At 32.7% G+C, this 27708-nt stretch overlaps 1 long non-coding RNA gene across 1 annotated transcript; it reads right to left on the reverse strand.

Annotated features, from left to right (window-relative positions):
* Positions 1-222: 222 nt before the first annotated feature.
* LOC126891393 (uncharacterized) lies at positions 223-27408 on the reverse strand. Its single transcript, XR_007700499.1, has 2 exons — positions 27001-27408; positions 223-6881 (listed from the first exon to the last, which is right to left on the reverse strand). It is a non-coding gene; the product is annotated as an uncharacterized LOC126891393 (long non-coding RNA).
* Positions 27409-27708: the final 300 nt, after the last annotated feature.

Consider the following 27708-nt stretch of genomic DNA (forward strand, 5'->3'; position numbering starts at 1 on the left):
CTTTCTTGATAATTTTCTCACGTTTCTAATAATATAAAATTTGTTATTTCATTATTTAGAATACTTTCATTCACGGACTATAATACTGTGCATAGACGCCATACACCACCGGCACCTTTTGAATCTGTGCTCTGTAATATTTAAAAAAACTTGGCAAGATATCCGCTCCTCGATCGTTTGAACAAAACTTGATAAACTTGGAAATGGATATAAAAAATAATACAAAGTAACACAACATTTAATATCAAGAGTACATACTTAGAGGGGGGGGGGGTAGTCGGTTCGCTAAACTCAGATACAACTGGCTATAGTGCAGTCACTGAAGGTGAATATGAGCTATTACGATTTGCATGAAAATTGGTGAGTGGTTAGAGGATATCTCAAGGAACAAAGATGACATGATGCCAACTTGCGCTTTTACCCTGGAGGTGGATACCAACCCTTCTCGAGAGTGAAAATTATTTTATTAAAAATAACCCCATAATTCGATAGAGTGACAAATTCTAAGAAAAATTTGTTATATAAAGTTATTAAAATAAATCGAAACTTTTTGAGTTATTAAAGATCAAAGAATTTAACTCGAATGTTTTTAACAGATTTTTCATAAATAACTCAAAAACTTTAAGTTTTAACAAAAAAGTTATGATTACTAAAAGTGAAGCTACAAAAAATTAAATAAACTCCTTACTAGAAAGACCTGTTAGTGCTAACTGGAAGTGAGTTATATGTAATTGAATGTATATTTTTCCGGTGAGTACCCAAATCTATGTATTCAAGCTTGAATAATGGGAAAATAATGCATTTTATAAAAAACTTATAAAACATTTGTCAAAGTACTTAGAAATACCTATCGAATGAGCCTCTGAACAAGTTGATAGCATTAAAATTTATGCTCCAAAAATTTTTCAAAATGTATCTTTTAAAAATTTTTCCAAAAAAGTTGATTTTTTTTTAAATATAACTGTCAATTTTTAGATATCAGGTTCACCTGAAAACCATTTGAAAGACAATTCCAAGGGCTATTAAACCACGTTGAATTAAATCTTTTAAACCCCTTACTTTTTTTAAAATAAAAGGTTAAATTGCCCCGGTTACATGGTACTCACAGCAAAATTTAAGCTTTAAACGTTTGTATCTCGGTTATTTTTTACCCTACAAAAATAGTAAGACAAGTAAAATATTTGATACAGACAAAAACTTAACATTTGGTTATACACTCACCGGCACGAAAAACGGGCACCCCACAAAATGGGTAATTTTTGATGGCTAGTATTTCCTAAACCTGTTGTCCGATTTAAGTGATTTTTTTAATATGTTATAGCCTTGTTCTTTAACAATATCGCTATGATATTTTTTGCTCGACCGGGTGTACCAATTTGCTTCATTGTATACCGGGTGTACCAATCAAACTGTTTTTTTCTAAAAGTTCGAAACACCCTGTGGAATATTCTAGCATTTATAAAATTCTGAAATCAAAACCCAACTATAGTCTCAGGTTTTTTTAACATTCTGCTTTTTGATTCATTCGTTTATATGGGATAAAAAAGTTAGGTACTTTAACAACTAGCCCTGTACTTCATCAATTCAGGGTGTTTCTAAATAAGTGCGACAAACTTTAAGGGGTAATTCTGCATGAAAAAATAATGACCGTTTGTTTTATAAACATATGTACGCAAATGCTTCGTTTCCGAGATAAGGGATGTTGAATTTTTTCGTACAAATTGACGATTTATTTATTGCTCTAAAACCGGTTGAGGTATGCAAATGAAATTTGGTAAGTTTTAAGAGTTAGTTATTACGCATTTTTTGACGTACAATTAAAAATTTTACATTCACCATTGGCGTGCATACGGGTCATACTACCCAGTCATGTTACCCGTATGCACGCCAATGGTAAATATAAAATTTTTAATTGTGCGCCAAAAAATGCGCAATAACTGCCTCTTAAAACATACCAAATTTCATTTGCATATCTCTACCGGTTTTAGAGCAATAAATAAATCGTCAGTTTGTAAGAAAAAATTCAATAACCCGTATCTCGGAAACGAAGCATTTGTGGACATATATTTACAAAACAAACGGTCGTTATTTTTTCATGTAGAATTACCCCTTAGAGTTTGTCGCACTTATTTAGAAACACCCTGTATTGATGAAGAACATGGCTAGTTGTTAAAGTACCTAACTTTTTTATCATCCCACATAAGCGAATAAATCAAAAAGCAAAACGTAAAGAAAATCTGAGGCTATAGTTGAGTTTTAATTTGAGAATTTTATAATTGCTAGAATATTCCACAGGGTGTTCCGAACTTTTAGAAAAAAAAAACAGTTTGATTGGTACACCCGGTATATAATGAAAATTTACCTGTCTAGCAACAATATTATTACAGCTATATTGATAAAGAACAAGCCTATAACATATTAAAAAATCACTTAAATCGGACATGTTTAGGAAATACGAGTCATCAAAAATTGCCCATTTTATGGGGTGCCCGTTTTTCGTGCCGGTGAGTGTACATCATTTTTTACATACATTCAGTATTTTTGGAGTTATTATCAAAAAAAAATGAAAATACGATTATTTTAAAAATTCTGATTTTTTTAAATTAGATCTTTTTTCAAAAATATGCATTCTAAACCGGTCAAAATTGTTGAAATCATTACTTATGCTAAATACAAAGAAATTCTTGAAAGGAAAACTATAAATTTTAATTTTTTTGGAAATAGCGTTTTTATTTTTCACTTTTTCCTAAAAAATTCGAAAGGGTTCTCTTATTTTCATCACAACTTGCTTAATTTTGATGCAATTAACTTCTTCTGTAGCTCATTTGATAAATATTTCCAAGTACTTTGACAAGTGCTTAACCGTTATGTCTATACCCAAGTACCTGATACGGTAGTCTATACCCGTGCTACCCAGGTACCCGGCATTGTTTCGGTACACTTCGCTCATAGTTTCGACGATAATTCCCTTGACGGTAATTCGTATCCACTTCTAGACAAATATATACTGGAAAAAATTCAACTGGACGTGAAAATACTAAAGGTGAACGCGTAGTAAAAGATTTGTGTTACAGATACAAAAATTCTGGATGAAACATAAAAATGGATAATTTTTCACAACTCTTCCACTAGCCCGTCTCCTGTTGTCTTGAAATTTATCATTAGTGGGTACTAACTAATGATAACAAAAAGAAACAAACCATATTTATAATCTACAAGAAATGCTGCCTTCGCCAGAGCGTGAGCCTGAATCATCATTATATGGATTCAGTGCAATCATGTTACCACTTGTTCATTATGTTCCACAAAAGGAAAAACCTTATTTTGCTGTCAACAATGACAACGATAATTTAAGTGGGTCAAAAAATAAACCTGAAATAATTCAGTACTATAATAAAACTAAAGGAGGCGTAGACAAAATGGTTTCTCAATATTCCACTAAACGCAGAACTTTGCGTTGGCCAGTAGCTTCCTTTTACCTTACCATATCCTAGAAGTAGCTTGCCTAGCAACCTATAATACAAATCCACAGAGTTCTACTGAAACTAGTAAGCGTAGAATTTTTCTACAAGACTTAGGGAAACAACTAGTGATGCCTGCAATTTATGCTAGATCTGAACTGCCAAATGTATATCGAAATTATTCATCCAGGTCAGGAATTGAGTGCATGTTAGGAAAACCTCTACCTTCAGATTCAAGTAATACAGCAGTCATTACCTCTCCAAGATTACACTGGACCCTTCAAAATTGTTTCAAATTGCTACATTTGCATGTCTTTACCGAAAAAACGGCTAAAAAAGACACCAAAATTATGTAATCTTTGTAATCGTTCACTATGTAACAAACACTCAGTAAAAATAAGTAAGTGCAAACAATATGTTTGAAATGTAATTTTTATTTATGTTTCTATATCACTTTTATTATAAAAAAAACTAGACACAGCTTCATGATTTACTAAACATTATTGTTACCTGGGTGCCACAGGTGTGGACTTAATGGTATAAAAACTTTAACAGGTATTTTTAATATATTATATGCATTTTTTTCTTTGGATTTTATTATAAATCTCTTCGTTCTGAATAATTTTAGGAATAACTAGAAGCTGGAATAAAAATATTTTTACTATCGCCAATGATTTAGATAAAACAATTATGAATGATACCCATGTACCTGGGTATAGACACAAAGGTTAACAGGTATATTTTATAAAATGCATCGTTTTCCCGTTATTTACGCTTGAATACTTAGATATGAGTAGATACTCATCGAAAAAATATACAGTCAATTACCCATAGCTCACTTGGAATTAACATTAGTTTAGTTCTAAGTAAGGAGTGTATTCATTTTTTTATTGGTAATAATGGTAATTATGTTTTTTGTAAAGGCTCATTGTTTTTGAGTTATGAGTTAAAAACAGCTAGCTTTAAAACATGCATCTTTTTACGAAAAATAAAATCTTTGATCTTTAAGGCTATGGGTACATAATTCGCAAATATTTTACGGCTATCCCTACCTTTTCTGTCTTTACATGGCAAATTACGTGTAGTAAAATTCACACTGGTATCGATATGTACAGCTGGTTCCTAAAAAAACTGATACGACTCTTATGCCTGGTTGCACCAACAGATCTTAAGCTGCAGCTTAGCTAAGCTCTACTTATAGATAGGGCCTCCTTGAGTATCACTTACGTTGCACCATAATTTTAGATTCTTATCTTATTATCAATTATATCTATTATTATATTATGGTATTCGTATTGTAATATATTATAATTATATTATATTAATTCTTATGATATTCTCGACTTAAGCCTAAGATCTGTTGGTGCAACCGGGCATTAGTAAGATTTGATCATGTTGAGCAGTGTATAATTGGTCTGACATTATATTATATTTATTATGACAGACAGATCATAAAAAAAAACAAACAAACAGCAATTTTTGAAGTTGAAGTTATCTGACAAATTTTAAGATTTGGCAGTGACAGTGACAGTATGTAAATAATAAGTATTTATCCTTGAAAATATAATAAATAAACATAATTAAACTCATATTCAATAACTCACACCTCATCAAAAGCTTTTTACAAGAACATAGTCAGCGATTTTGATATGGCTTAGAGCCAAACTACATCAAGATCGCCTATAAATCGTGCTGGTAATTTCCTTGCAGCGAGACCAAAAACAAAAAGACGAAGAAGAAGAAAGTACACTGCTCAATTTTCTACAAAATTCGCTTTAAGAGTCGTATCAGTTTTTTTTGGAACCAGCTGTACATATTACTAGAATGTCATTCTACTTGTCAATGTCATAACTAGCTTAAAGAGATGGCTTTTGAATGTTCTTGGATAACTGTTATTTTTTGTATAATTGCAAATTATTAATTCAGTTAATAAATGTGATAATTTTTTCACTAGCTATGTATTCAGTGATTGTAATAATATGTACCTACAACAAAAACTAATACTCAATCGAGAAAAGAGCAAAAGTGTTAAAGTGATTTTTTAATAATATATTGTTACTATGGAACGCTTACAATTTTGTACATCTTCACAGAATATATCTTAATGTATTCTCTGCTTGTATCTTCCATAAATAATACACAATAAATAACTTTTTATAAAGTTCACCTCTTAAATCAATTATTTATCAAATACACTATATATCAATATGATTTAATGAACAACTAAAAATATTCCCGATTCATGTCAAATAATTATTTAAAATTGTCACTGATTGTCAGTGTCTGACTGACAATATTCTATTCGACTAAGTGCGTTGTATGACAAAGATAGATTTGGAAAATATTACCACGGACATCTGTTCATTTTTTTCGAATCCTGAAAAAACCAATAAATATTTTTGAAAAATCTAAACGCAGAATGAAAGACTAAATTATTACCGAGGGCCGAAAGTCCCTTAGAATAAATAAAAAGTTTATTTTGAATGAGACATTTGAAATTAAAATAACACTAAATTTTCTCTTAGTTTTTCACCCCTGTAACTTATTAAAATAAACAATATAGAAGTTCTCAGGGACTTTCGGCCCTCGCTAATAACGTAATCTTTCATTCTGCGTTTAATTTTTTTTTTAAATACTTATTAGTTTTCTCAGAATTCGAAAAAAATGAATCCCCATTTGAATAGCATTGCAGCCGAAAAAACGTACCGATCCTCTTAATAACTCAAAAAGTATTGATTAATATTAATAACTTTATATAACCAATTTTGCTTAGAATTTGTCCCTCTATCGATTTATGGTATTATTTTTAATAAAATAATTTTTACCCCCTAGAAGGTGCGGCATCCACCCCCAGAGTAAAAGCGCAAGTTGTCATCATGTCACCTTTATTCGTTGAGGTATCCTCTAACTACTCACCAATTTCCATGAAAATCGATGGAGGTTCAACAAAATCGGAGATGAAACCCTTCAGTGACTCCACTACTAATGATTTTAGCAAGTAATTTTGCCAATTTGGTAAAATTAGCAAAAAAATAATTACTAAATAGTTAATAAACACTAAATACTTAGTAATTTGGCCAATTTTGGCAAAAAAACAAAAAAATACCTACTAAAATCACTAGCCAGTTGTCTGAGTTTAGCAAACCGACTACATTACTACATTTACACAGTAGATCAAGATTTTGAATACTATTTGCTAATGTCTCTTTTTTTTCTAAACACAAAAGGCTATTTCTGCTTTTTAATCCTGTTGCCTTATAAAGACCAAACTTAAAATTGCATCTTTTGCAGAAAACCTGTTGTGGTAGGTTGAAAATCCAACTCCATGACGTGTTTGCAGTCATGAGGTAAGCTCTCCTTAATATCCAAAAATCCATTTATATGTCTTCAGACTCTTGTGATGGCACCGCTTCTGCTCTCCTAAAAAAATAGAATTAAGTAAATCAAGATCTACATTTCAAAATAATATTAAAAAATAAAGATTACTGTAAACACGATCTGACTAAATGTTAACATAGAATTAAGAAATTCGAGACATTAAAAATTACCCATTTTTAAGGTGGTATCACAATGAAACAGAAAAGAACACCTGGCCCAGTAGTCCAAGTAATGAAGCTTGAAATAGGACAAAACCTCGCAATTTTTACAGAATGGATCGATTTGCTTGAAAATTTGAAAATAAGTAGTGGATAGTCCAAGGATCAAAATCTATATGATGCCGAAAGGCGCTTTTACCATGGGGGTGGTTGCCACCCCCTGTTGAGGGTGGAAATTTTTAATTATATTTTGACCGCAAAAGTTGGTAAAAACGTTCATTCTAAGCAAAACATGTTCTATACATTTTTTTAATAAAATTAATAGTTTTCGATTTATTTGCTATCGAAAGTGTTAGTATTATATCGAAAAATCAATGTTTTTAATCAGTTTTCTGCTAATAACTCCAAAAGTTTTCGTTTTATCAAAACAACCTTACTTAATAAAAATGTACTATTTAAAAAATAAATAAAACCGTCTTTTTAATTTTCTTTAAGACCAACAGTAATCAAGATATACTTTATTATATGTTAGCTCTCCTTTGTCAAATGTTAAATATTGTAGTTTCAAAGTCAAAAGACGGGAAAAATATGCATTTTTCGAGAATAAAACTAATTTAAAGAATTTAAAGATATCTATCTCTAGAAATAAAAAAGAAGTCTCTAGCTCAAAAATTAAGTGACTTATAATGAAAAGAATTTAAGTCCCTATTTTTTTCAGCGCAAAAGTTGTCGGAAGCAACCCCGTAATCACCACCCTAATTAAAACTAGTCATTGACCTTATTTGGTCTTATTTATTTATGTATTATTAATAAGTTCGAGAAGTTTGACCGACTTAGAATGATTCGTTTTAAAAAAAAAATGAAGTTAACAGCGATTAACGAATTTTTGTAGTTTCGAAAAAATGGCCTTTTCTTCTGAATAGAAAGATTAGCATCAGAGATGTGAAAAAATGTTTAAATATTAAATTGTATCTAATTTACTTCCCAAGAATTTGGTATGAAAAAAAGTTTTCTATGACAAAAATTAAGTGAGCTATTGACAATTAAATCTTGTAATAGCATGTAAAAACCACCTTTACCAACCCTTTCAAAGTCACCTCTTTTTGTGACTAAGCATTTTAATAATATCTAATATTAATAGGCTTATAGATCTTATAAAAACCTACAAAATTCTTTTATATCAAACTTTCTAAGATACAAAATAAAAAAGTTACGGTTAAAAAATCAACATATTTTTTTGAGAAAAAAAAAAGGAGAAATCCAATTGTAAGCATAATAATGCAAGTTAGCGGTGTTTTTAGGCATTGGCCTTATTCATTCTTCTTTATTTGTGTAGTATTAATAGATTCTAGAAGTTTGGCTGGCTTAAAATGATTAGTTTTTAAAAAACTGAAGTTAAAAGCGAATAAAGAATTTTTTTAGTTTTATAAAAAATGCCATTTTCTTCAGAATAGAAAGATTAGCTTCAAAGATAAGAAGAAATGTTTAAAAATGATATTGTAGGTTATTTAATTCTTAATAACTTCGTGTAAAAAATTTTTTTCTACGACAAAAATTGAGTGAATAGTAAATGAGTATACTATAAAAGAACATTGATTTTTTCCATACAAAACTAACACTTTCGATAGCGAATAAATCGAAAACTATTAGTTTTATCAAAAAAATGTATACAACATTTTTTGCTTAGAATGAATGTTTTTATCAACTTTTGCTGTCAAAATATAATAAAAAATGTCCACCCCCGAGATGGGGTGGCAACCACCCCCATAATAAAAGCGCCTTTCGGCATCATATAGATTTTGATCCTTGGACTATCCACTACTTATTCTCAAATTTTCAAGCAAATCGATCCATTCTGTAAAAATTGCGGGGTGAAAAGCTTCGGTTCCTGGACTACAGATGAAATTCCCAATGAGCTAATTAAAAACGGAGGGGAAAAGTTATTAACAAGCATCTATAACCTAATAGAATATGGGAAGCAGAAGAAATGCCCGAGGATTGGAAAGAAGGCAGAATTATACCAATATTTAAGAAAGGAGAAGTAACAAACTGTAACAACTATTCGCGGTGTGCAAGTACTTGGAAGGGAAACGAGAAACGACCGTGCGCGAGTCGCGGAGAAATATTGCAACTATCTTAAATAATTCATATTGTCAATTGAAATTGTCAAATTGACGTATATTTCATACCTTCTGTCATTGAAGCAGAAAAATTATATATTGCTCCACAATATAGATATGATATGCAATTATTATATAAAGGTAAATTTAATTAATTGTATTTTGCTTGCAGTACTGCATTTTAATAACTAATTTTATTTACTACATACAATTGTTTTCGTTTGCATAACATAACCTGCATCTTGTTTTTTCTTCTTATTATTTTTTTGGACTATGGCCTTGACAATTATCCAGTAACCAGGACTAATATAATTGGCCAATATAATTAAAAGTGCGAATAAAAGTACAGAGCGTCGAAATAGGGGTCGCTTTGCCGAACTTGCACAGTCCCAATAGAGCAATATCTCTACCGAGTACAACATATAAAATTCTAACAGCCCTCATAAAACAAAAACTCACTCAATTCACAGAGAAAAAAATTGGGGCAAGGATTCAGAGAAGGCAGATCCACTACAGATGCGATCCACGTAGTTACACAAACAATTGAAAAATGCCATGAACACAACAAAGAAGTCCACATCCTCTTCGTAGACTTTTTTTTTGTCACTACGATAGGATGTCAACCCGGTTCAACCCCGCGGAGGTTTAAATCCTCTTAGTGATTTTTTTCTTTATTTTTTTTCATGTTTTTATTTATTTTATTTTTTATTTTTTTTATTTTTTTTTATTTTTTAAATATTTTTTTAAACATATTTTACAAATACCTATAACTAATTACAATAATATTTTACTATCCGACAAGAAAGATACCAAACAGTCAAAAATTTTCTTTTTATTCAGTGACAGAATAAGAGAATATTTACAGGGAGTGGGATGTTCTGGTCTATAATTCTTTTAATTAGGTGACTTCAGACTCTTCGTAGACTTCAGACAAGCCTTTGACTGTATTGGAAGAAATAATTATTTATTGAAATGAAAAATCAAGATATACCAGCAAAATTAATCAGATTAACAAAAATTACCATGGATGGAGCTAGAGCTAAAGTAACAACAGAAGAAGGTAGCACAAAATCAATTGCAATAGAAACAGGAGTGCGACAAGGTGATTCCCTGTCAACCACATTATTCAACATAGCAGTAAAAGGCACAGTCAAGGCCAGCAAAATTAAAGGAACTATAGCCCACTCCTCAACACAAATAGTTGTATATGCAGATGATTTAGTTCTTATGGGAAGAGACAAGGAAAGTTTAAAAGAAGCAGTAACAATCCTGGCAAAAGAAGCACGGAAAAGAGGTCTAGAAATTAACGAAGGAAAAACAAAATATCTACTCTGCTCTAGAAGAGAAGATAACAGGACGACGGAAATCAAAATAGAAAACTACACTTTTGAAAGAGTCCAACAATTTAAATATTTGGGAGTAATAGTGAATGGCCAAAACAAGAGAAGTGAAGAAGTAAAGGAACGAATACTAGCAGGCAAAAAAAAAATACTGGAGATATCATAGGCTTATGAAGGACAAGAACTTATCCAGAAATACAAAAATGAAAATATACAGAGTTGCAATCAGACCAGTAGTTACGTACGCAGCTGAGACAATGTGCCTCACAGAAAAAGATGAAGAAAAATTGAGAATATTCAGAAGGAAAATCCTCAGACGGATTATGGGCCTGATAAGAATGGACAATGGAGAAATGAGAAGAAGAATGAACCATGAACTAAGAGACATAATGAAGGGAGAAGATATAGTTAGATTTATTAAAGCACAAAGGCTGAGATGGCTGGGACACATAGAGAGAATGAAAAACGACCTACTGATTAAGAAGATCACCAGATGGAAACCAGCAACTGAAAGACCAAGGGGAAGACCCAGAGAGAGATGGGAGCACCAGGTCATGAGATATCAAAATTCTGGAAGTGAGAAACTGGAGGGAACTATGCAGATATCGAGATGAGTGGAAGAAAATTGTAACGAAAGCCAAGTCATACAACAAACTTTGACAACATACAAGTGGAATGCGGAGTGGCAAGAGCGGCAAACATTCCACCTGGAATGAAAAGCTCTGATGATGATGATGAAGGTTGTGTTTTTATTTCTTGGAGTAGTGTATTTCACTTTCTGACTATATATCAAGCCAATATTAAATAGGAAAGTTTTAGATTCTGAAATACTTTCTTTGAGTTGTATGTTCCCCACCAGTAGAATAAAAAATTAGCGTTATTTACTATATTTAACTTTTATCTACACGCGCTGGCGTATTTTGTATGCCAGATTTAAGAATTCCACTGTAAATATATTTAAAATTTTAATTTTTGACCTTGTTTATCAAATCTATCACTGGAACGTGCTTTACAATCTTTATAATCGGAGTTCTGAGAAGATCATAAATTACCAGTAAATTATTTGTTGTTTCCTGTGGTGTACAAAATACGCCTCGATTGTAGTAATGTAAGTACATACATCCTTCAATCGTTTTTTTTATCAATATGGCACAAAATATATGTCTTTATAAACAATACTTTTTCTCATGTAAAAAAATCACATTTCAAAAATGTTTTCATTCGCAATTTTATTTTTCAAGGGATCAGACTCCAGTTAGAAATCCCTATTGGCTTACTGAGAAGGAAATCCAAGCATGCGCTGATGCCGAGTAAGGTTTATAACAAACAACTTCAACCGTGACAAACCGAATCATTAAGGCTAAAATTAGCGGACATAATGTGGATCTATGGGAGAAGATCTGTAGGGTGAAAGAAGATCACCCGGAAACAGTGGGGAAGGTTGCTTTGCACCATGTAAGCAGCGTATCCGTGTCAGAGCTTAGAAAGATGTGTGAGATCATTTTTTGATATACAAACATAGACGTTTTGATCCACACAATGGACCAGAAAAGAGAAAGACCAACCTACAGTATGATAGTCACCAAAAGAGATGGTGATTATAAAGACATATTAAAATCTGTTAAGACAGCTGTGAGGAGTACGGATGCCTCAGAAGTAGTCCGCTCTCTTAGGAGTAGCAAGGACGGCAAACTTCTAATTACATTGGACAAAGATAGAGCAGCCTTGCAAAAGATCAAGGCTGCTATAGGAGCCCAGATGAAATAAAGAAGGCTTTTGAGGAACAATTCGGTAAGTGGGAGGAGTTTTACAAGATGGGAGACCTCCGCCTCCTTAAGAGACAGACCCAGGCCACGACTGTAGACTACATATAGAGTACCCTACTAGTGGAATGACCAAATCCAAAATAAGCGAGAGGAATGCTTAAGACGCAGGCGAATAGCACAAAGGCACAGGAACCAATAACATAAGAAGGCATATAAGAGAGCCAAAAAAGAATTAAGTAATTGATTTATTCACAGGCAAGCCCTATTCAGGTATAACTGTTACAGAGTTCTAAATTATCATAATATAACATAACAAAGTGGTTTGAGAAAAAATAATTCTATGAGTAGTACAGTTACAAAAAAGAAAAAAAATAAGATAACATATAGGTCAGTACAAATACAAACAGAAGATAACACATAAATCAATTCGGAAATGTTCCAAGGTATAACGGTTTTGAGGTATCTAATACATACAGGTCATGTAATAGGCTATTGATTATATTCAAAATAAGATAGCTAAAAGGAACTACAACGTTAACGGGGTTTTATTATTTCATATGGTCAATAGCAGTGGCGGCTGGTCTGTAAGTGAAGGGGGAGGTCATATCCGGTGGTTCAAGATGGTTTTATAAAAACAAGACCTACAAATCCCATTTTAAATAATTTCTTATTCCATCATCTGTATTGGTTTCTTATAACTTATTTTGCAATATGTTGTTTAAATTTAAGCGGATCTTTATTTGACAAGCAAATATGAAATGGGTAAAAGGAACAAGTCGTCATTACTAATTGTCAAATAAATCAGATAAATAGTATGATATAATATATAATTATAACAGCCAGAATATCAACAAACTACTTAAACTCAAAACCTAAAATAAATAAAAACTTACATTTTTATGCGGATTTAAAAAGTAAATCGATTCTTCTGGCCTTAGATTTTGCGAAATGATCGATCACTTGCTCGTTGAAATTTGTGATCGTTCGAATTAAAGATTTCTCCATAGTTAACATAGCTAAAGCACACAACCTGTCCTCTCCCATAGTATTTCTTAAAAACGTCTTGATGCGTTTTAACGTAGAAAAGCAACGTTCACTTTCCACTGTAGTCATCGGCAAAGTAGATAAAACGTTCAATAATTTTACACATTCAGAAAAGGTATCACATAAATTGTTATTTATGAATAACTGTAGAATTGAAATAATCCCGCTGTTTTTATCAAAATCTTCACGATCATACATCACTTCAAGTTCGGTTTTCAGTTTGAAATAGTTTATAAGTGGATAGTTGACTTTGACTAACTTTAGTGTATCTTCGGGAAATTTTTTCCTGTAGTCTATAAACCTTTCAGCATAAAAAAGTTGAGCAATCACAAGATGTTCACTAAAACTGAATCGATGTTGAATTTCTGATAAAACGATATCACACACTTCCAGTGAATAAAAAATGAATAACCATTTTCAATTTCGTTGCAAAACGAAAATACAGCCGAACCATATTCCAGTCCAATCAGAGAGTGCTGCAAGCACCTCTACCGGTTTCGAAACTTATTAGTCTCTCATCAGGAGGCACATATGCTGCTCTCCCTGATCCAACCAAAACAAACCCCAGCGTGCAGTCCCGAATTGCAACGAACGAAATGGCATAGATGCCCTAGCGGCAACTGCTAGCAAAAGACTAAGTTTTCACTCTAATGGCATATAACATATCCCACCAGAATGAAAACAATGGGAACCTTCTCTGGTTACACCTCCGAGGCTTCTACAATTTGCAAGCCATACGGATGCTGAGACTAAGGAAGATGAGGGAATTCTACAATTTACAATTCACATCACATCTGCTCAGCGCGGTAAAGTTCCAACGAGACTGGTTCCCTTCATACTCCACACAGAGTAAATGTAAATAAAAAATGAATAACCATTTTCAATTTCGTTGCAAAACGAAAATACAGCCGAACCATATTCCAGTCCAATCATTATAGATTAGTATATTTTTAGATCGACTACTTCTATCTTCTAATTCCAGGAACATATCTTGCTCATCTTTGATAATAGATACACTTTGATTTCTTATCTCTTCACTTCCATTTCCACACATGGTTTCAATTTTTTCTTGTAACCCTTCAAGTTTCTTTTCTAAAGTTTCAACTTTCGCCTCATTAGATTTTAGACGCTTTAATTGTATCTATTGTTGCCTGCACTTCAGTCCTCTGACTTAACAATAGGTTAATTATGTGAACAATAACTACTAGTACATCTTCATTGGTAGTGGTACTTTTCTTTAATAAAGAACCGTCTTTGCACTCTCTCCAACTTTTGAACAGAGGATTGGACAAAGGGAGACCAGATTATAGTGGAATTTTCCAGTTGAGATCGGACCAGAGAGCAGTATAAAATTCTCAGCGAAGAAATGTTATGAAAATCCCTTGTATGCCTCTTAATAAACCCTAGCTGCCTAAGAGCCTTACTACAAATAAAATCAATATGCAAATTAAAGCATAAGTCTCTCTGAAAAATGACACAAAGATCCTAGACGCTATAGTTGATTTTTTAACCAAGAGGAGTAAACTAAAAAGACAGATTCACACCCAAGAAAGTTACTAGTAAAGTCACCAAATTCATCTTCTTTTTTCGTTGATCATATCAGCTTTCGATGATAATCCATACATATTATATTATACTAACACATCGCTAAAGAGTTCTAAAAACAACTGTTTTTATATAAAAGAAGACTAAAAATCTAAAAATTAAAGAAATAATGCAGAAAACACAAAAAATCGCCGATATACTTAATTAACCTATAAAATGACAGAAGTGCCAAAATTTCATAAATGTCATTAGTATCAAAATTTAATAACAGTGGAGTAAACTTGCCTGCGGTTGGACCAATTAGAAACAAGTATTACGGCGCAGTAAAGGGCCTAACCGGGTAAGATGGTGAAAAGTGCCCCCAACTCGATTCGAATTCCATATAGGTCACCGTTTAGAATATATAGTGAAACTAACTTTCTGAAATTTTTAGCCCCCTAGGTGGTCATGTGACCCACCTAGAGCCTAATTAGGCGTTTTATGTTTTTATTTTTTATCTTAGCCGCATCGAGAACTAGCGAAAAACTTTAAATAAAAAATTTGTAAAATTTAAAAAATCCTGTGCCAAAAATTTTTTTTTTTAATTTTTGGCGGGAAATTTAAATTTTAGAGCGATTTTAAAATTTTTAATGAGTATAAAAAAATAACTAAGACATTCGTTTTCACCAAAAAAATATATAACGTGTATTTTTGCATAATATTTCACCCTGAATTTTTTCAAATTTTTAAAATTGGTGAAACGCACCTTCAAAAATAAAAAACCGCATTTTTTCGGTTTTTTTTCGTTTTTTGATACAGTTTTATACATATTTTTCCAAAAAGGTAACACCGTCACTGGAGCAGGTAAAAAATTTGAGGTAAAAGGGTAAAAGAATTGGGGTTTGCTTAATAAAAATTGTTTGTAACACCATCCATTTTCAAGATACGGGGCGTTGAAGAAAACAAAATTTTACACATTTTTTACGATTTTGCCGAAACTACTGGCAACACTGTAATAACACTTGGCGGGTTTTAAGAGGTAGTTATTGTGCATGTTTTGACATACAATTACGGATTTGATATTCATCATTAGCGCGCTTAGGGGTAATGGTCTGAACTTTTCAAAGAAAAAAAGATAGTACGCCACTGACATATTTCAAATTAACAATCATTTTTAAATTCCTCATTCAATTTGCGATAAAAAAACTATCTTATCATTTTTTCATACGAGGCGCCGTTTTGCTGCAAAAAATAAAATATCTTAACGCTTCCAAAGTATTCGAATTAGTTTTTATAATGGACGTACGAGTTTACGTATTTATGTAGATGTAGAAACTACTAATAGAAGTTCGAATACTTTGTAAGGGTTAAGATGTTTTATTTTTTGAATAAAAATGGCGCGTCGTATGAAAAAATAGAAAGATAGATTTTTTGTCACAAATTAAACGAGGAAATCAAAAAGGATTGTTAATTTGAAATATGTCAGTGGCGTACTATCTTTTTTCTTTAAAAAGTTCAGACTATTACCCGTATACGCGCCAATGATAAATATAAAATTCTTAATTGAATGTCAAAACATGCACAATAACTACCTCTTAAAACCCGCCAAATTTTATTACAATGTTGCCAGTAGTTTCGGCAAAATCGTAAAAAATGTGTAAAATTTTGTTTTCTTCAACGCCCTGTATATTGAAAATGGATGGGATTATAAAATATTTTTATTAAGCAAACCCCAATTATGTTTCAGTTTTTTACCTATTCTAGTGACGGTATTACTTTTTTTGAAAAATATGTATAAAATTGTATCAAAAAACGAAAAAAAAAACGAAAAAATGCGGTTTTTTATTTTTAAAGGTGCGTTTCACCAATTTTAAAAATTTGAAAAAATTCAGGGTGAAATATTATGCAAAAATACACGTTATATATTTTTTTCGTGAAAACGAATGTCTTAGTTATTTTTTTAAACTCATTTAAAATTTTAAAATCGTTCTAAAATTGAAATTTCCCGCCAAAAATAAAAAAAAAATTTCGGACAGAACTTTTTATAGCTTACAACTTTTTTATTTAAAGTTTTTCGCTAGTTCTCGATGCGGCTGAGATAAAAAATAAAAACTTAAAAAGCCTAATTAGGCTCTAGGTGGATCACATGACCACCTAGGGGGCTAAAAATTTCAGAAAGTTAGTTTCACTATATATGCTAAACGGTGACCTATATGGAATTCGAATCGAGTTGGGGGCACTTTTCATCATCTTACCCGGCTAGGCCCTTTGAATAACTCCTCTTGGTTAAAAAACAAACTATAGTGACTCTCTCAATGAAAAAACCATCCAAATTGTAATCAAAATCTACCATTTCCACTAATCGATCAAACTGGATAACCTGACACTTGTCACGATTAATGATTATTCTGTTATTATCACACCAATTCGCAAATAAGTCAAGAGATTTTTGCAGCCAGCACAATCAGAGTAATCCCGAACAGAACAAAACAACTCTATGTCATTGGCATATGCCAACACTTCGCAGTCAGTCAATGATTTAATAGATCGTCAATAAAAACTGCAAACAATAAAGGTCCCAAGTGGGACCCCTGAGGCACTCCCGAGAGAGGAAAATACTCATTAGAAGTGAAACCATTCAGTTTGACACATAAAGACCTGTCCCGAAAGTAAGTTTTCAAGCAGCAAAGAAGTTTACCACTCACACCAAAATATTCCAATGTATGCAATAAAAGGCAATGATCTACCTTATCGAACGCTTAGGACAGATCAGTATAAATGGAATCCACCTGTAAACGGTCCATGAAAGCATTTTAATATGATCTGTGTAAAGAAGGTTAGGTCAAAATAGAACGGCCCGGCAGAAAACCATTATCCGTCAAGAAATCAGTTACCAGGACTTCGAAACTCTTAGGAATGGCAGAAAGAATTGTTATGGAACGATAATTACAAACAAATGACATCTTCTTTATGATTAATGTACTTATCTTATTTTTAATATACTTGTCACCTGTCATCTGTCATTCACCCAATCGCCGCCACAAGTTCGGTATCTCATTTCCAAGAAATGCCACTCTATAGCACTATACTGCCGCCACCAAAATTAACACTGCATGAAGTTACATCTGGCATTAGACCGGGCAGTATCGTCGCACCCACTAGCGAAATTATTCCGATTCAATTTTTTTTTGCACAAACTTACTGAAAAAGAGGTCCTTATAACATATATCCACAGGGTTCCGGACGGTGCCGTGGTCGAAAAATTGTTTAAACAATTTTTTTTAAAACAAATTCACGAAAATAATTTTTTCATTTCGATCAATTTTTTAGATAATTTGGATCATTCTGATCAAAAAAGAGCTCTTGTAATTGCTCTAAAATTGATTTTTGTCGAGTTATATGCGATTAAAAATTTGAAAACTGCGAAAATGGCCATTTTCTTGGCTTAATAACTCGATAAAATTATTACTATAAAATTCAAAACGTAACCAAATCAAGTTTCAAACCCCTTCTTCAAGGTCCTAAAGAGATTTTTGTCATTATTTTATTACAAAGCTGTTATTTTTAATTATTAACAATTAGCGCTATAGTCCAGGATGTATCGTCGCCCCAGTTAGTGAAATTATTCCGATTTGATTTTTTTGCACAAACTTACTTAAAGAGGTTCTTTTTAAGAGGTTTCTTTTCTTACAGGGTGCCGGGCGGTGCCGTGGTCAAAGAATTGTTTAAACAAATTCACAAAAATAATTTTTTCACTTCGAACAAATTTTTTTAAGATAATTTGGGACATTCTGAGCAAAAAAGGTATCTTGTAATTTTTCTCTAAAATTGATTGTTGTCGAGTTATACGCGATTTAAAATTTGAAAAATGCGAAAATGGCCATATAACTCGACAACAATCAATTTTAGAGAAAAATCACAAGAGACCTTTTTTGCTCAGAATAATCCAAATTATCTAAAAAAAATCGTTCGCAATAAAAAAATTATTTTTGTGAATTTGTTTTCAAAAAATTGTTTAAACAATTTTTCGACCACGACACCGCCCGGCACCCTGTTGATGTGTTAAAAGGACCTCTTTTTAAATAAGTTTGTACAAAAAAATCTAATCGAAATAGTTTCGCTAAAGGGGGCGACGATACAGTTGGGCTATAGCTACGGTGACCATATCTTTTTAAAGAAAAAAAAGTACAAAAAACAAAAATGTATTAAAAACACAAAATGTATCTTGTTATTGGACAAATACAACTATCTGGCATTAAAAATAAATAAACTATGTAGCTAAACATAAAAAATTATATCAATTAAACTAAACATAACACATTACATTAACTTTGAAAAAGTTACAAGCCTGTAATTAAGAGTTTTTAGATGAGGGACCTGGAATAACCTCATCTTCTTCCGGTTTTTTGCATCATTCATATTTTTCTGAATTAAAAATGAATTTAAGAAGGTCAGGCTTCGACTGAAGTAAATGAAACATTTCATACAAGTCTCATCAAAATTTGCGTACACCAGCATCGCTGCCTTGAGAGTGGATATGGACATTTGTGACTTTTTCGACGTCCAATAATAATTATTTATTACAGAAAATAAATGCTCGATAGCTGCACTAGTACCTGGAAGACAAAAAATAAATTCGCATAATATTTGTAAGTTTTTCAGTTTGAATTGATCTACACACTTAAAACCTTTAAGCCATCGATTCTGACTATTCTTTTTCTCTGTTCCACTCAGCAATTTTTTCACTTTTAGCCACGTCTTTCAAAATTCCCAGTTCGCCAAAGAGTTGATCTTCGTTTAACATGGTTGCCTTGATATACAATTTAAAATCTTCGAGAGAATAACAAACATCGTTCCATGTTATTTCACTTCTAATGCGAGCTCCACACTCTCGCCGAAGTTGATCGAGGTTCAACAAGTACGAGAGTGTAGACGGCCACCTTGTGTAACTTTGCCTCACATCGTTCTACTTCCATTCTCTGTCGGTCTAGTCAAAGGGATTTTTGTCGGTATCGCACCGCTCTTTGTCGGTATCGCACTTCCCCGCGAAGTAGAACGAGTGTGTAGAGAGGGTACTTCGGACTTCGGTCAACTTTGACGAAGTAACTTCGCCTAGAGTGTGGAGTCCGCTTTAGATCTATGCTTTTGAATAGTTTAAATTCATGAAAATTTGTACTCCAGTTTTCTAGGTAGGTTACACATTTTGTGTAAAAATGTTTCACTTGTGCAATGAAGTTTTGTGTACGACCACCGCACCATAAGACTGATGTCTCACACACTTAAAATGTTTTTAAGGATCATTCATAAACGCATTTACCAAACACGATATGGATATTAAAGAAACCCACTTTGGATTTACACTACTAATCCAGAGATGCTTGGATGTGAACCAGGATATGTACGTCTGTTTCATAGATTACAACAAGGCTTTCGATAAAGTCCGCCACAAAGAGCTAATGGACGTCCTCAAAGCAAAACAATTACAATACACAATGACCTTTGAATTATAACAAATCTATATTATAAACAGCAGGCACACATAAGCATTAACGAACACACATCAGAAGAGTTCGAAATTAAAAGAGGAGTGCGACAGGGGTGTGTATTGTCACTACTACTATTAAATGCATACTCTGAAGAAATTATGAAAAAAGTTCTTGAGGGAGAAACAGCAGGAATAAAGGTACCTAAATAGAACGCCAATTAACAACATTAGATATGCAGACGACACTATCATAATAGCGGACAACCTCCAAGACCTCCAAAAGCTAATGAACAAGATAGTTGAGTATGGAGAACAAAATGGATTATCAGTAAACATCAAGAAAACTAAATTTATGAGGATATCAAAAACCCAAAATAATGATAAAATCCTGACAATTAAAGGTAAAACTTTAGAACAAGTTGAAAACTACAACTATCTTGGCACAATAATTAATTACACAAACGATTACTCCAAAGAAATTAAAGTTTTAATAGAGAAGGCAAGAACCAACTTCAATAAAATGAGAAAGGTAGTTTGTTCAAGAGAACTGAAATAATTAAGACTTGAGGGTTAGGCTGGCAAGGTGTTATATTTTCTCGACTCTGCTTTATGGGATAGAAGCATGGTCAATTAACGCGTCGACTACTAGAAAGTTGGAAGCATTTTAACTGAGGGTGAAGGTACCTGAAGATAGCATGGTTCGAGCCTGTAACAAACAACGAAGTCATGAGAAGAGTCAACAAAAGAATGGAAATATTGGAAACCATCAAGACACAAAAGCTGCAATACCTGGAACAGTATACAAAGAAATCTGTTTAAAAGTAGTAAAAGATAAAAATATTCATTAAAAAAAATAAGTACATTCGCGTGTCCTTAGAAAGGTTTTAAAGTACATTAGGACAATATTTAAAAATAAGTACTGTCCTACTTAAATAAGTACATATGGTCACCGTAGCTATAGCGCTAATTGTTAATAATTAAAAATAGCAGCTTTGTAATAAAATAATGACAAAAATCTCTTCATGACCTTGAAGAAGGGGTTTGAAACTTGATTTGGTGACTTTTTGAATTTCATAATAATTTTTAATCGAGTTATTAAGGCTTGAAAATGGCCATTTTCGCATTTTTCAAATTTTTAATCGCATATAACTCGACAACAATCAATTTTAGAGAAAAATGACAAGAGACCTTTTTTGCTCAGAATGACCCAAATCATCTGAAAAAATATTGGTCGAAATGAAAAAATTATTTTTATGAATTTGTTAAAAAAAAAATTGTTTGGACAATTTTTCGACCACGGCACCGCCCGGCACCCTGTGGATATGTTATAAGGAACTCTTTTTGAGTAAGTTTATGCAAAAAAATCGAATAGGAATAATTTCGCTAGCAGGGGCGACGATACTGCCCGATCTACATAGCGTTCATCGTCTGAAAGCAACATTTACAAAACTTCATCTACAGAAGAGTTGACGAACAGTATGTCAGTTGTAACCTCATATAGAGACTTAGTTTTGGTGGTGGTGGCATAGTGTTACGGAGCGGTATTGCTTTAAAAGAAGATAAAGAACACATGGAGGTGGTTAGACGAATGCCAACTAATATGTACATTGAAAACATTTAAGATCATGTTTTGCCATGAAAGCCATATTGGAGATGACATATTGGTGTTAATGCACATCTTCATGTGGCTAGCATAGTGAAGACTTATCTTGATGAAATTCAATTTAAAAATTATACTGGCCAGCATAAAGCCCAGGATCAGATTTAACTCTGATTATAGCATTTATACAATACTTTAAAACATCACATTTGGAAAAGAAATCCTATTTCTGTGATACGGGGGGGCTAAGCGAGCTCTCACACCAATGCAATATCATAACATCGCAAAAAGATACACACTTAGTGTCGCATCTGGTTTTGACTGCAACGAAAACCAGATGTGACACTCAGTGCGTATCTTTCTGGAATGTATGTTATGCAATGTAGGGATATTGCTTTGGTGTGCGAACTCGCTAAGGATCACAGCACAATAAATTTCATTGCACATGCATATGCAATATTTTTGTCCGTGAGTATTTAAATTGCCATTAGCCTCTAAAAATGAAGTATCCGATCTGGGAATCTGGTTACATACCAAACTGTCTTTCTCAAGCCATATCAGGCAAGTAACAAACAAAGTACTGGGATTTATCCAACGCACATCTGTAGACCTGTGTTTATTCACTTTTAAAAGACTTTGTTGTGGTCTTGTTAGGCCCATTGTAGAGTTTGGATCAGTTGTATGGTCCCCATCATACAACTGTTACATTAAACGAATTGAAAGAGTCCAAAATAAATTTTTGAGGATACCAGCTTATAATAGTGGATATCGGAGCGAGGAATATGATCAGTGTGCAAGAGATATACCCTGTTCCACGAACATACTCCTGTCTTGGATTATCGCGACAACGAATATTTTACAGTGCAAATTATGAAGAACGAAAGTAAATTGCAAAATACATTGTTGTTTATTGGAACAATTATTAGAGCCATTTATTTTCGAACTTCATATGTTGCACACTAAAATATTCGTTGTCGCGATAATCCAAGACAGGCGTATATTCGTGGAATAGCCCATAGTCTAAATTTACCAACACTTGAGTCAAGGAGGACATTGTTAAATTTATGTTTCCTACACAAAGTTATTAATTATTGTAGATTGTCTTCAATTTTTATCCTTTATTAATCTTAAAGTTCCTTGTAGAAGCAACAGACTGTCGGAAATCTTTTCAGTGCCATTTCACCACACTAATTATGGTATAAATCCGTGATACTCAACCTGCGGCCCGCGGGCCTCATGCAGTCTAGCGTTTTTTATGCGGCCCGAAGGCTATCTAAAGGGCCCTGTAAACGATCAAATTATTTGTTAAATTTCACGTGTTTTTCAAATTATTTTATAGTGTGTCAATGTGTTTGAGGCGTGTTTGAGGCGTGTTTGTGCGTGAGACAGAGAATTCAATGACTTTAATTTTGAAATTACCTATTATATTGAAATTTTTAAGAAATCTAATTAAAAGCAGGCAAAATCAATACTTATTTACTACATTGCAACGACTCATTTAGTAATTGCAAGAAAAATTCAGGTCCGGATTAACAAAAAAAATTAAATAATTGTGACTTTGAAACAACACCCTGTATATTGGAATTTTCAAAATTCGTTAGCACATTTGAAAAGAGCACAAAAACTAAGTTTAATTGCTCGCTTCAATTTTTTGCGCAGACAATTTAAAGACATTAATTTTGAAATTATATCTAAATATTTGTTTTGAAAGTTCGAGTATAGAGTTCGAGTTTTTAAAAATTCTGACATAATTTCAAAATTAAGGTCATTAAATTTTCTGCACAAAAAATAGAAGCAAACCATTAAAATTAGTTTTTTGTGCTCTTTTTAAATGTGCAAACGGGTTTTGAAAATTTCCATACACAGGATGTTGTTTCAAGGTCACAATGAATTTATAATTATGTTTAATCCAGGCCTGGATTTTTCTTGTGATTAGTAGTTGGGTGGTTTGGGTTCTAAGTGTGACATATGTGTACCAAATCTCAAAAAATATACAAGGCTGTTCTAAAGTTATGGGTCCAGAAAAAATTGGCAAAATCGGTAAAACACCCTTTAACTCGGTTATAAAAATTGGTGGGGCAATAAATTCAGTATGTCTAGAACCGCCTCATTTGCCTCTATTCACCATTTAAGTATTCCCGTTTCCCAATGAAACACACTGTATACTACTTCACCTTGATTGCGGCCCGCAAGCTGTTGCAATGGCTACTATGTGGCCCAGAAAAGAAAAAGGTTGAGTATCGCTGGTATAAATGAACAGACTCCACGATTGTTCCGGAGTTAAAATAGCCTACCAAGACAAATGGATATTCTTTACTCTAAAATTAGTTTATTTAAAAAATAAGTAAAATGTATCTTATAATAAGTGATCCTTTTACATGTCAACCCTAGTCTATCCTTGGTAGCTGTATTAAAATTTGTTACAGTTTACTACTCAGAGCTGTTTGATATTTACACATTTATTGTTAAGCTGTAGCTTTGTTAAAAAAATGCATGCCGTTAATAAATAAATAAACATTTGCGATTGGATAGGAATAATTCACATTGCCAGACAACTATTTCGATTACCTGAAGACCATGAACAATTCTCTTCATATTGATATTTTGAAATTATTGACCATTGCTCTGAACAAGAAATACTTTTCTTTCCCTGTCACTCAGTTGTCATAAGTGTGTATAAAATATACCAGTCTTTACAATAGAAAAATAAAAGTAATCAGTGAAAAATGGTTGGAATTCAGGGAGTTCCTCAGGGATCAGTGTTGGGACTGATACTGTGGAACATCATGTACAGCTGGTTCCAAAAAAAACTGATACAACTCTTAGCGTATTTTGTAGAAAATTGAGCAGTGTATTTTGAAGGATAAATACTTATTATTTACATACTGTCACTGCCATTTCTTAAAATTTGTCAGATAACTTATTCTGTTCAACCTCAAAAAATGGTTCCACATGCTAGCAAATAAGTAAAAGCAAGAATTGTAACGAAATTAGACGATTGTTGGTCACTATCAGCCGTAAAGACCATTTTAACGTAAGCAGAACAAGAGTTTTTAATATTAATAAAAGATGGAGAGAACAAGAAACCCTCGAAAGAAAGCAGGTTCTGGAAGACCAAAAATATCTACCGCTCATGAAGATTGTGTGCTTTTGGAGGGATTAGAAGAGAATCCTTTTGAAGATGCAAAAACTACAAGAATTTAAAATAACTAATATCAATTTTTAGACATTAATAATTATTATAATTTATGTATTAGCATACATACATACATATAATTTATGAATTAACATAACATAAATCATTCAGCTGGACATACGGAACATACATTGTATATATTTAGATACATAAATACATGCATTGTATTATATTGAGATACTGTGGCAACTGAGCTCATTCACAAGTCATTTTGACTGACACAAAAATAAACGTCAAAATATGACAAAATTTTTGGCCTAAGGGAATGAGAAAACTGGTTAGTTTTGAAATTAGTTTTTAAATAAAAAATATGTTTAAAATTACAGTAAAATTCTGTACCATCTGTGAATAAGTCGATAACTCAAAAATGCAATTTTTCGGTATGGCCATTTTAAACATTTTATTAGTTTTGAAGAATAAAAATTTAAGATTTGACTTATCCACTTATTCACGGATGGTACAGAATTATTAACGCATTAATCATAAACTTTATTTTTGATTTATTTAGGGACAGCCTTGCTTCAAAAGTCACTCATTCTATTCGTTCTAACCCTAACCGCTCTATTGCACCAAAAACTCGTACTCAAACAGAAGCTTTAACTAACACAACTTAGCGTAGTTGCCACAATTCTCTAAATGTATATTCCCTATGTCCAGCTGAACGATTTACATACTGTATATGTAATCAGTTGTTTGTAATTTGTTTGTTTATTTTATTTGTCTGTCATATTAAATATAATATAACGTCAAATCAATCAAATACACTGCTCAAAATGATCAAATCTTACGAAGATACGTATCAGTTTTTTAGGAACCAGCTGTACAATGGAGTCTTGGAGTTTTAAGTTTGGGGGCAGGGATGAAAACTGTCACTTTTGCAGATGATCTACCCATCATAGTGGAAGAATGCAAATTGGGGATCATAGAAAATGGATACAGGAATCTGAACAATACTGAAAGGAAAAATAAAGAAGGGCTTTATGAAGTTCAACCTTAAGGCATTGAAATTACACCAAAAAAGAGGTGAGGTATTTGGTGGTTTAACTCAATGACATATTCAGTTTCACAAAACATATACAGAGTGTTGTCAAGAGAGCTTAAGGGGATGGGTACGTATTTTCGGCTGCAATGCTGTTTAAATGGGGATTCATTTTTTTCGAAACCTGAGAAAACTAATAAGTATAGGGATAGCCGTAAAATATTTGCGAATTATGTACTGATGACCTTAAGGTAAGATCACTGCTTTAACAAAGATAATGCCAAATATAGGGGGGCCTAGTTCATACAGAAGAAAGATTTAATTAGAAGTAGTAAATTCTATACAGTTCTATATGCGGTCCCAGTCTGAAAGGAGGTATTAAAGAAAAAAATACATGTGATATGGGTGCAAAGGAAACCACTACTAAAGGTACTACCTAAGGTCATAAAGAACAACCACATTTGCGGTGCAAGTGATAGCAGGAGTGGTACCCATCCAGTTAACAAAAGAGAAGTCTGAAAAGTAAGGACCAAGTTTGCTGAACCTAATCTACCAAGAGAGTTATGGGGGATTATATGAGAGATGTATTATTTTGTATCATTGTAATATGAAAGAATGTACAGGAATATCAGAAATGATAAAAGCAACATAGAAAAGGCCACATAAAGCCTTTAATACCTGATAAAAGCAAATGGAAAACAGCCAACATAGTGGGCCATAGCAAGGATATGCCCCACACAGAAAAGATAACAAAATGATATGTAAATATTAGCGGTAGAGGTATTGCGGTGCTAGAAGTAGTTTACAAAATCTTCAAAAACATTGACCCGACAAACGCAGTTACGGTATAACTTTTTGTCGGTAGTATTTACGGGTCGAAACAAAATTGGGAGAAAAATTAATAGGATTAGTGAGTAATTATGAACTAAATATAATATTGTGTACTTACATTTGATTATAAATTCATTTTTTTTTTCACAGATAACGCCTCTGCCTCTGTAAGTATGGAACTTTAAAATTCATCGAACTGATGGTCACAAAAACGAAACAAAATGGCCGATGGCCGCATACCTAGTGTTGTGCGATTTGGTGGCCGGATTCCGTGCACTGTAGATATCTAAGAATCTAAGGGCCGTTTGCACCGACTAGATTAAGGCTAACTTAAAATTAAGGCCCGCTTAAAGTAAATATTTTCGTTGCACCTTATGTCAAACTCGATTTAAACCCATTTAAACCACACTTTTTTAAGTTTTCTTAAGCCGCCAAATTTGACGGCTTAAATTAAGTGAGGTTTAAATTAGGGATGCTCGATATACATCGATGTATCGAAAAACATCGATATTTACCATTCGATGCATCGAATCAATCCGACACATCGGATACAGTGAATATTTATGATATATCGATGTATTTTTTTCGATGCATCGAATAAACTAGTCAAATGCAAGTCATATTTTCCAACCAATCCTCTCTTTGTTTCATTCTGTTTTAGCTCAAGCGCAGGCGAGATTTCAGTTTCTCCAGGACTTGTGTTATGGGAGAATTTGGACCAATCACGAGTCACAGATTTTCGATTTTTTGACACTTGACAGTTCGATTGTCACTTTCGAAAATCCATTTACCACAATAAAAAACTAAAAACAAATTTGTTTTTAAA

This window comes from Diabrotica virgifera, chromosome 9 (assembly GCF_917563875.1).
Source record: "Diabrotica virgifera virgifera chromosome 9, PGI_DIABVI_V3a".
In the NCBI taxonomy this organism is placed as follows: domain Eukaryota; kingdom Metazoa; phylum Arthropoda; class Insecta; order Coleoptera; family Chrysomelidae; genus Diabrotica; species Diabrotica virgifera.